The sequence below is a fragment of the Caretta caretta genome, chromosome 24 (assembly GCF_965140235.1).
Source record: "Caretta caretta isolate rCarCar2 chromosome 24, rCarCar1.hap1, whole genome shotgun sequence".
NCBI lineage: Eukaryota > Metazoa > Chordata > Testudines > Cheloniidae > Caretta > Caretta caretta.
The window spans coordinates 18249111-18258939 of NC_134229.1; positions in this window are offsets into that span (position 1 = coordinate 18249111).

A 9829-nucleotide genomic window follows, 5' to 3' on the forward strand; every position below is an offset into this window, starting at 1 on the left:
TGAAATTCTACTGATGACAAGCTGCTGCCCTGTGTTTTCCCGCATATTACCGCAGTCGGCTTTCTTTGCCCACCCAATCCCACCTGCAACAAAGCACTTTTACCCGCTCCTGCTATTATGGCAGCAGGTCCTGTGGGTCCCGTGGGATCCCAGTCCTGCTGCAGAGCTCTAGCCTGGCCCAGGTTTCACTCCCTCCTCCGTATTTTCTCCAGGTCTGCACCGTCCCTTGTGACATGGGGCGACCGGCATGGCCTGTGGGGCGCCAGGGTCAGAGCATCCTGCCGATCTGCAGAGGGGCCCTACAGTGTTTCCACATTATCTCCACCCCCTTGGGCGGCTTCTTCACTTTCCACTTCTGCAGCGAGCTGAGATGTCCATTGATCCTCCTACAGGGACACTCCGGTCCCTTCCCTGGATCAGCCCAGTTCGGTTAGAAGCTGTCAGGTCTCGGAGGCTTCAGACCCCCGCCCTGCCCATGTGCGTTACTTTGCATTGACCAAAACTCAACTTCATCTGCCATCGCGTTGCCCGTTGACCCAGCTCCTTTCGATCTCCCTCAAGTTCCCGACTAACCTCAATACGTTGCCTTCTCTGCAGATTTCACCACCTCCTCGCTCACCCCCCGTCAGATCATCTGAGTACCGTGAACGCTGGGTCTAGCACAGAGCCTGGAGGCCTCCACTTTTAAGCTTTTGCCATCACACAAAATTCCCTTGAATTCTGGCTCTGTTTTCTAGAGACACAAGGTGGGGGGAAGAGACGAGCTTCTGAGCGACACCGAGCTCTGCTGTGAGTCAGCGTTGCTCGACAACTCGTGTCTCTCCCCAGCAGAAGCTGGTCCAATAAAAGCTTTTCCCTCCCCGACCTTGTCTCTCTAATATCCCGGGACCCGAATGGCTACAAGAACGCTGCAAACTCCTGTTTTCTGGCTGTTGTCCTGTTTCTGCTCCATGACGGTCCATTGCCTCCCACCCCAGGACGGCTTCGATTCCTTCCTGCCGTACAGCGAGGGACTGTGCCGAAGGCTTTTTGACAGTCCACATCAAGTACATCGAGTGGTTCATCTCTGCTCCCTAAACCTGGGACGTTCAAAGCAGCCAAAGGGAGACCGAGACCCGACTCCCAGGAAGTTTCAGCAGATGCTGGCCCCCTCGCCGCCAGTTTTTCCTTTGAAAATCTCCCTATTTCATTCCCCCACCACTCCAGGAGTGAGACTTCTTTTCCCTTGCACAGACTGAGCCGCTTTATCCCGGCTCTGTCGTCGTCATGGGGTTTTGCAGCGGGAGCGTGCACCTGAGATATATCTCCAGCCTTTACCCGCTTTGCAGCAGACCAGGGAAGATTACAACGGATAATATAACACAGCTTAGAAACTCTTACCTTCAGGTGCAAAATAGTCCAGTTCACCTCCAATTTCTCTGGAAGTTGAAGAGATGCACTAACCTGTCTAGCATGGCCCCTTTCCTCTCTATATAGGCCAAAGACAGAATTGGACGTAATTGGGTGTAATGATTTACTGAAAGCAACATGCAATACGACCATCATGCCTGGCCACTCCCTCTTTAAGTACAATTCAGACCGACTCTTTCTCAACCCATCAGCTTGTGTTTTATAGAACTTGTCTCGTAAAGTCTCCTGGTTCGTGCAACAGAGTTAAGAGATGATACTCAGCTCAGTCACAAGGGTAGAGGTGCGACTGTTTGCACATTGGAGGTGTTTAGCCAGATCATGAGATGGTGTGGATCATAGAGAGAGGGCAAATTCACAGCAGCTGGGGATCTGTCCAATAGAGCTAGGGCCAATTGACACCAGCCCAGGATCTGGTTCCATTTACTCTAATGGAGTGATGGTCGATTGACACTAAATGGGGGATCTAGTGAAACTATCCCAAGGTAACTAAGGTTGACCATGGAGTTGGCCCCATTAGGACAGCTGCCCTCTCACGCCCAGAACAGGTTGTTAAATTCCTTCTCCTTAAATTGGGCAAACATTCATTGGTGACACATATTCTTATCCGCCCCATGTCAAGGGCGTTGTGTCCAACTGGGTCTCGTGCCCATGATGTCATGCCCGGCTGGGGGAATTTAGTTACAGAATAACTGAGCGGAGAAGTGCGTTTCGGCCTTGGTTGTATTTCAAGCCAGTTTTGCTCCCTGAGGTTGTCGAGATGGGTAGGGGGCTTCCAGACGGAATCCAGGTGTTAGGATCTGCAGGAGTCTAAAGAGAGGGGGTGGTTGGAGAGCGACTGGTGAACAGTGCGATGGAAAACCTGGGGATTAGTTATATCAATGCATTAATGCAAGGCTCAGATTCAATTGGTAGGTGGTGATTCTGTATTGGTGCCTCACCAAGTTTGCAGCCTTGTTCTCTAGAATCTCGGCTGTCATTGAAAACACAAGAGTGAGGGGAATGGGAAAGTCCCCCACAAACCTTTTTCAAAAGCTCTTTCGGTTTAGATAGTTTTACGTGGTAGCCTTTTCTAAAAGGGGCAACAACTGGTTTTATTTTAAAACTGTCTCCGTAAACCATTTTCCATACCTTCAGAGAATTTGAGGGGTTGACATCAGCAGGTCTGGTATGTATAGTTCTGTGAAAGTTCCGGTTGTCACTCTTTATAAACTCAGGTAACACGTTAGGTAGCGAACTGGGTTGTGGGATGCAGAATGTCTCCACATCTGAATTTGTAAAGTTCTGTTAAATGGCCCCACACCCCCCACATCATGCCACTTTAGCAATCTGCTTAAAGTTTGGTTGAGAAATTCTTTTCTCTGATCTGTGTATAATTTTTGAGGCAGGCAACCTTCACTGCAAACAGCTTTAAAGGCCATGGTACTTCACTGCCCATTTTATCTTTGAGGCCTAAGGCCCAGGCTCATGTAGAGAGACTGTCTATTGCTGTTAAGATATACTTAAAATCACTGTAAAACTCCAGAGTAAAACTCCAGACATTGGGGGCGTGGGGAAGGGTTCCATCCTAGACCCTGGCATTACACCTCTTCTGATTAGTAGATGTTTCCCTTCTGGAATGCTCTAAGGGGGGCTGAAACCCCTTTGGTGAGGGGGGAGTTCTTAGAGGGGTCACAGAGCCCTCTTTTCGGGTGGGTCACCCCATCCCAGAACCTGTCCTAATTGGTCAAATCTACTCTCAGGGAGGTCCTGTGGGGCTGAAAATCACCCCACTTGGTACAGAATGGCGGGGGGAGTTTACAGAGGGGTCACATGCCATTCCTTCCTTCTGGTTATGTGTCCATCTTGACCCCAGAAATAATACCCCAGGGGCTGAGTTTTACGGTGACAAGTGGGTGGAGCCTGAGGGTAAAAGAGGTGGGTGCAATGTTTGATTGATGTTGTCACACTTGTACTACTTATCTATCCCCATACACCTCCTCTGTCTATCTCGAAAGATCTCCAGGGCAGGACTGTGTCAACACGTCTGTGCAGCGCCTGACACAACTGGGGCCGCAATCTAGTCAGAGTCTGGGCAGAACTTGGCACAACGCATTCCTGATCTCTAGGTACTACCCTAGTACGTTTCTTGACAAAGCCCTGTCTGGCATGATTTAATTGGGGATCGGTCCTGCTTTGGGCCGGGAGTTGGACTAGATGACCTCCTGAGGTCCCTTCCAAGACTGATATTCTATGATTCTTTCTCTCTTACATGCCAAGGGACCGCAGATCCCTCCGGGCTAGGATAGCACTGAAGTGCAGCCACCTCTGGGGTGGAGGTGAACCCCAGCCTGGGGAATGTCTAATGACAGCAATGTTTAGGAGATGGACCCTGGAAGATTAAATATCCTCAGAGGGGAGCCCAGTCACTTTAACAGAGACAAGGGTGGAAATCAACAAATGCACCGCGACTCCCACTCATCCTCTGCCTCTGGCAGCCCAGTGAGACTGCTGCCCAAGGACTCTTCCCCAAGGGGTCCCTCCATCTTCCCAGTGGATGCCCCCCTTCACTGGCCCTCCGCTTTCCCCAGCTGTGGGAGGGCCACTGGTCTGCCCTCTAGGATGCGTCCACACTGCAGCTGGGAGGGGTCCGGCCCAGCTCAGGGAGAGGGACCCAGGCTAGCCTGACTTCAGCACTGTGCAAACTGGTTGAAACTATAGTAAAGAACAGAATTGTCAGACACAGAGATGAACATAATTTGCTGGGGAAGAGTCAACTTGGTCTTAGTAAAGGGAAATCGTGCCTCATGAATCTCCTAGAATTCTTTGAGGGGGTCAACAAGCATGTGGACAAGTGGGACCCAGTGGATGTAGTGTACTTAGATTTTCAGAAAGCCTCTAAAAAGGTCCCTCACCAAAGGCTCTTAAGCAAAGTAAGCTGTCATGGGACAAGAGGGAAGGTTCTCTCATGGGTAGGTAACTGGTTACAAGATAGGAAGCAAAGGGTAGGAATAAATGGTCAGTTTTCAGAATAAGGAGAGGTAAATAGTGGTGTCCCCAGGGATCTGCACTGGGCCCAGTCCTATTCAACATATTCATAAACAATCTGGAAAAAGGGGTAAACAATGAGGTGGCAAAATTAGGACTGAAAAGATCGTGTTGCCTCAATATAAATCCATGGGACGCCCACAGCTTGAACACTGCGTGCGGATGTGGTTGCCCTGTCTCAAAAAAGATCTACTGGAATTGGAAAAGGCTCAGAAAAGGGCAATAAAAATGATGAGGGGGATGGAAAGCCTTCCGTATGAGGAGAGATTAATAAGCCCTGGTCTACACTAGGACTTTAGGTCGAATTTAGCAGCGTTAAATCGATGTAAACCTGTACCGGTCCACACAATGAAGCCCTTTATTTCAACTTAAAGGGCTCTTAAAATCGATTTCCTTACTCCACCCCTGACAAGTGGATTAGCGCTTAAATCGACGTTGCCGGCTCGAATTTGGGGTACTGTGGACACAATTCGATGGTATTGGCCTCCGGGAGCTATCCCAGAGTGCTCCATTATGACCGCTCTGGACAGCACTCTCAACTCAGATGCACTGGCCAGGTAGACAGGAAAAGAACCGCGAACTTTTGAATCTCATTTCCTGTTTGGCCAGCGTGGCAAGCTGCAGGTGACCATGCAGAGCTCATCAGCACAGGTGACCATGATGGAGTCCCAGAATCGCAAAAGAGCTCCAGCATGGACCGAACGGGAGGTACGGGATCTGATCGCTGTTTGGGGAGAGGAATCCATGCTATCAGAACTCCGTTCCAGTTTTCAAAATGCCAAAACCTTTGTCATAATCTCCCAGGGCATGAAGGACAGAGGCCATAGCAGGGACCCGAAGCAGTGCCGCGTGAAACTGAAGGAGCTGAGGCAAGCCTACCAGAAAACCAGAGAGGCGAACAGCCGCTCCGGGTCAGAGCCCCAAACATGCCGCTTCTATGATGAGCTGCATGCCATTTTAGGGGGTTCAGCCACCACTACCCCAGCCGTGTTGTTTGACTCCTTCAATGGAGATGGAGGCAATACGGAAGCAGGTTTTGGGGACGAAGAAGATGATGGTGAGGAGGAGGTTGTAGATAGCTCACAGCAAGCAAGCGGAGAAACCGGTTTTCCCGACAGCCAGGAACTGTTTCTCACCCTAGACCTGGAGCCAGTACCCCCCGAACCCACCCAAGGCTGCCTCCTGGACCCAGCAGGCGGAGAAGGGACCTCTGGTGAGTGTACCTTTTAAAATACTATATATGGTTTAAAAGCAAGCATGTGAAAGGATTACTTTGCCCTGGCATTTGCGGTTCTCCTAGATGTAGTCCTAAAGCCTTTGCAAAAGGTTTCTGGGGAGGGCAGCCTTATTGCGTCCTTCATGGTAGGACACTTTACCACTCCAGGCCAGTAACACGTACTCGGGAATCATTGTAGAACAAAGCATTGCAGTGTATGTTTGCTGGCATTCAAACAACATCCATTCTTTATCTCTCTGTGTTATCCTCAGGAGAGTGAGATATAATTCAAGGTCACCTGGTTGAAATAGAGTGCTTTTCTTCAGGGGACACTCAGAGGAGCCCATTCCTGCTGGGCTGTTTGCCTGTGGCTAAACAGAAATGTTCCCCGCTGTTAGCCACAGGGAGGGGGAAAGGTTGAGGGGGTAGTCACGCGGTGGGAGGAGGCAAAATGCGACCTTGTAACGAAAGCACATGTGCTATGTATGTAATGTTAACAGCAAGGTTTACCCTGAAAGAGTGTAGCCACTGTTTTATAAAATGTGTCTTTTTAAATACCGCTGTCCCTTTTTTTTTCTCCACCAGCTGCATGTGTTTCAATGATCACAGGATCTTCTCCTTCCCAGAGGCTAGTGAAGCTTAGAAAGAAAAAAAAACGCACTCGCGATGAAATGTTCTCCGAGCTCATGCTGTCCTCCCACACTGACAGAGCACAGATGAATGCGTGGAGGCAAATAATGTCAGAGTGCAGGAAAGCACAAAATGACCGGGAGGAGAGGTGGCGGGCTGAAGAGAGTAAGTGGCGGGCTGAAGAGAGTAAGTGGCGGGCTGAAGAGAGGGCTGAAGCTCAAATGTGGCGGCAGCGTGATGAGAGGAGGCAGGATTCAATGCTGAGGCTGCTGCAGGACCAAACCAGTACGCTACAGTGTATGGTTGAGCTGCAGCAAAGGCAGCTGGAGCACAGACTGCCACTACAGCCCCTGTGTAACCAACCGCCCTCCTCCCCAAGTTCCATAGCCTCCACACCCAGACGCCCCAGAACGCGGTGGGGGGCCTCCGGCCAACCAGCCACTCCACCACAGAGGATTGCCCAAAAAAAAGAAGGCTGTTATTCAATAAATTTTAAAGTTGTAAACTTTTAAAGTGCTGTGCTTAAAGTGCTGTGTGGCATTTTCCTTCCCTCCTCCACCACCCCTCCTGGCCTACCTTGGTAGTCATCCCCCTATTTGTGTGACGAATGAATAAAGAATGCATGAATGTGAAGCAACAATGACTTTATTGCCTCTGCAAGCGGTGATTGAAGGGAGGAGGGGCAGGTGGTTAGCTTACAGGGAAGTAGAGTGAACCAAGGGGCGGGGGGTTTCATCAAGGAGAAACAAACAGAACTTTCACACCGTAGCCTGGCCAGTCATGAAACTGGTTTTCAAAGCTTCTCTGATGCGTACCGCGCCCTCCTGTGCTCTTCTAACCACCCTGGTGTCTGGCTGCACGTAACCAGCAGCCAGGCGATTTGCCTCAACCTCCCACCCCGCCATAAACGTCTCCCCCTTACTCTCACAGATATTGTGGAGCACACAGCAAGCAGTAATAACAGTGGGAATATTGGTTTCGCTGAGGTCTAACCGAGTCAGTAAACTGCGCCAGCGCGCCTTTAAACGTCCAAATGCACATTCTACCACCATTCTGCACTTGCTCAGGCTGTAGTTGAACAGCTCCTGACCACTGTCCAGGCTGCCTGTGTACGGCTTCATGAGCCATGGCATTAAGAGGTAGGCTGGGTCCCCAAGGATACATATAGGCATTTCAACATCCCCAACGGTTATTTTCTGATCTGGGAATAAAGTCCCTTCCTGCAGCTTTTGAAACAGACCAGAGTTCCTGAAGATGCGAGCGTCATGTACCTTTCCCGGCCATCCCACGTTGATGTTGGTGAAACGTCCCTTGTGATTCACCAGAGCTTGCAGCACTATCGAAAAGTACCCCTTGCGGTTTATGTACTCGGCGGCTTGGTGCTCCGGTGCCAAGATAGGGATATGGGATCCGTCTACAGCCCCACCACAGTTAGGGAATCCCATTGCAGCAAAGCCATCCACTATGACCTGCACATTTCCCAGGGTCACTACCCTTGATATCAGCAGATCTTTGATTGCGTTGGCTACTTGCATCACAGCAGCCCCCACAGTAGATTTGCCCACTCCAAATTGATTCCCAACTGACCGGTAGCTGTCTGGCGTTGCAAGCTTCCACAGGGCTATCGCCACTCGCTTCTCAACTGTGAGGGCTGCTCTCATCTTGGTATTCATGCGCTTCAGGGCAGGGGAAAGCAAGTCACAAAGTTCCATGAAAGTGCCCTTATGCATGCGAAAGTTTCGCAGCCACTGGGAATCGTCCCAGACCTGCCACACTATGCGGTCCCACCAGTCTGTGCTTGTTTCCCAAGCCCAGAATCGGCGTTCCACAGCATGAACCTGCCCCATTAGCACCATGATGCATGCATTGGCAGGGCCCATGCTTTCAGAGAAATCTGTGTCCATGTCCTGCTCACTCACGTGACCGCGCTGACGTCGCCTCCTCGCCCGGTATCGCTCTGCCAGGTTCTGGTACTGCATATACTGCTGGATAATGCGTGTGGTGTTTAATGTGCTCCTAATTGCCAAAGTGAGCTGAGCGGCCTCCATGCTTGCCTTGGTATGGCGTCCGCACAGAAAAAAGGCGCGGAACGATTGTCTGCCGTTGCTCTGACGGAGGGAGGGGCGACTGACGACACGGCTTACAGGGTTGGCTTCAGGGAGCTAAAATCAACAAAGGGGGTGCCTGTACATCAAGGAGTATTTCAGGCAGGACTTCACGGAGGGTTCCAATAAGAAATGGTGCACCTAAGTTACCGTTCTTATTGGAACAAGGAGGTTAGCCTGGCCTCTGATAGATACATGGCTAGATTTACCTCGCTGCACCTTCTCTGTGAGTGACTGCAGTGTGACCTAGAGGAATGAGTCCCCTAGACAGGGGAGGAGGCAAATGAGTACAAAACAAATCTGGTCTATTTCTTGTTTTGACCCACTCCATCTATCTTTTACATCTTTGGCTGGCAGCAGACGGTGCAGAAGGACTGCATGCCATCCACATCTCATGGCTGCTCGGCAGAAGATGGTACAGTACGACTCCTAGCCACCCTCATCTCTTGCCTGCCTGGCAGAAGATGGTACAATACGACTACTAGCAATCCTCATCTCTTGCCTGCCCGGCAGAAGATGGTACAGTACGACTGCTAGCAATCCGTATCGCCTGCCCGCTCACCATAAGACGGTTCAATAGGACTGACTGCAGGACTAAAGACAATGACCTGGTGAAGTCACTCCAAATTTAGTCCCTGCGCCCATGTCTGCCCAGGCGCTCCCAGCCGACGTGGCCAGGAGCACTTCGGACATGACGATGACGGCTACCAGTCGTACTGCACCGTCTGCTGCCACAAGGCAAGGGGTTGCTGCTACTGTGTAGCAATGCCGTACCGCGTCTGCCAGCACCCAGGAGACATACGGTGACGGTTACCTGAGCGGGCTCCATGCTTGCCGTGGTATGGCGTCTGCACAGGTAACTCAGGAAAAAAGGCGCGAAACGATTGTCTGCCCTTGCTTTCACGGAGGGAGGGAGGGAACGGGGGCCTGACGATATGTACCCAGAACCACCCGCGACAATGTTTTAGCCCCATCAGGCATTGGGATCTCAACCCAGAATTCCAATGGGCAGCGGAGACTGCGGGAACTGTGGGATAGCTACCCACAGTGCAACACTCCAGAAGTCGACGCTAGCCTTGGTACTGTGGAAGCACTCCGCCGAGTGAATGCACTTAATGCACTTAGAGCATTTTCTGTGGGGACACACACACTCGAATATATAAAACCGATTTCTAAAAAACCGACTTCTATAAATTCGACCTTATTCCGTAGTGTAGACATACCCTAAGAGTGGGACTCTTCAGCTTGGAAAAGAGACGACTGAGGGGGGACAGGAGAGAGGTCTATAAAAGGTTGAAGGGTGTGGAGGAAGTAAATAAGGAAGTGTTATTTACTCCTCCTAACAAAAGAACTAGGGGCCACCAAATGAAATTAACAGGCTGCAGGTCTAAAACAAACAAAAGGAAGTATTTCTTCACACAACGCAGAGTCAACCTGTGAAACT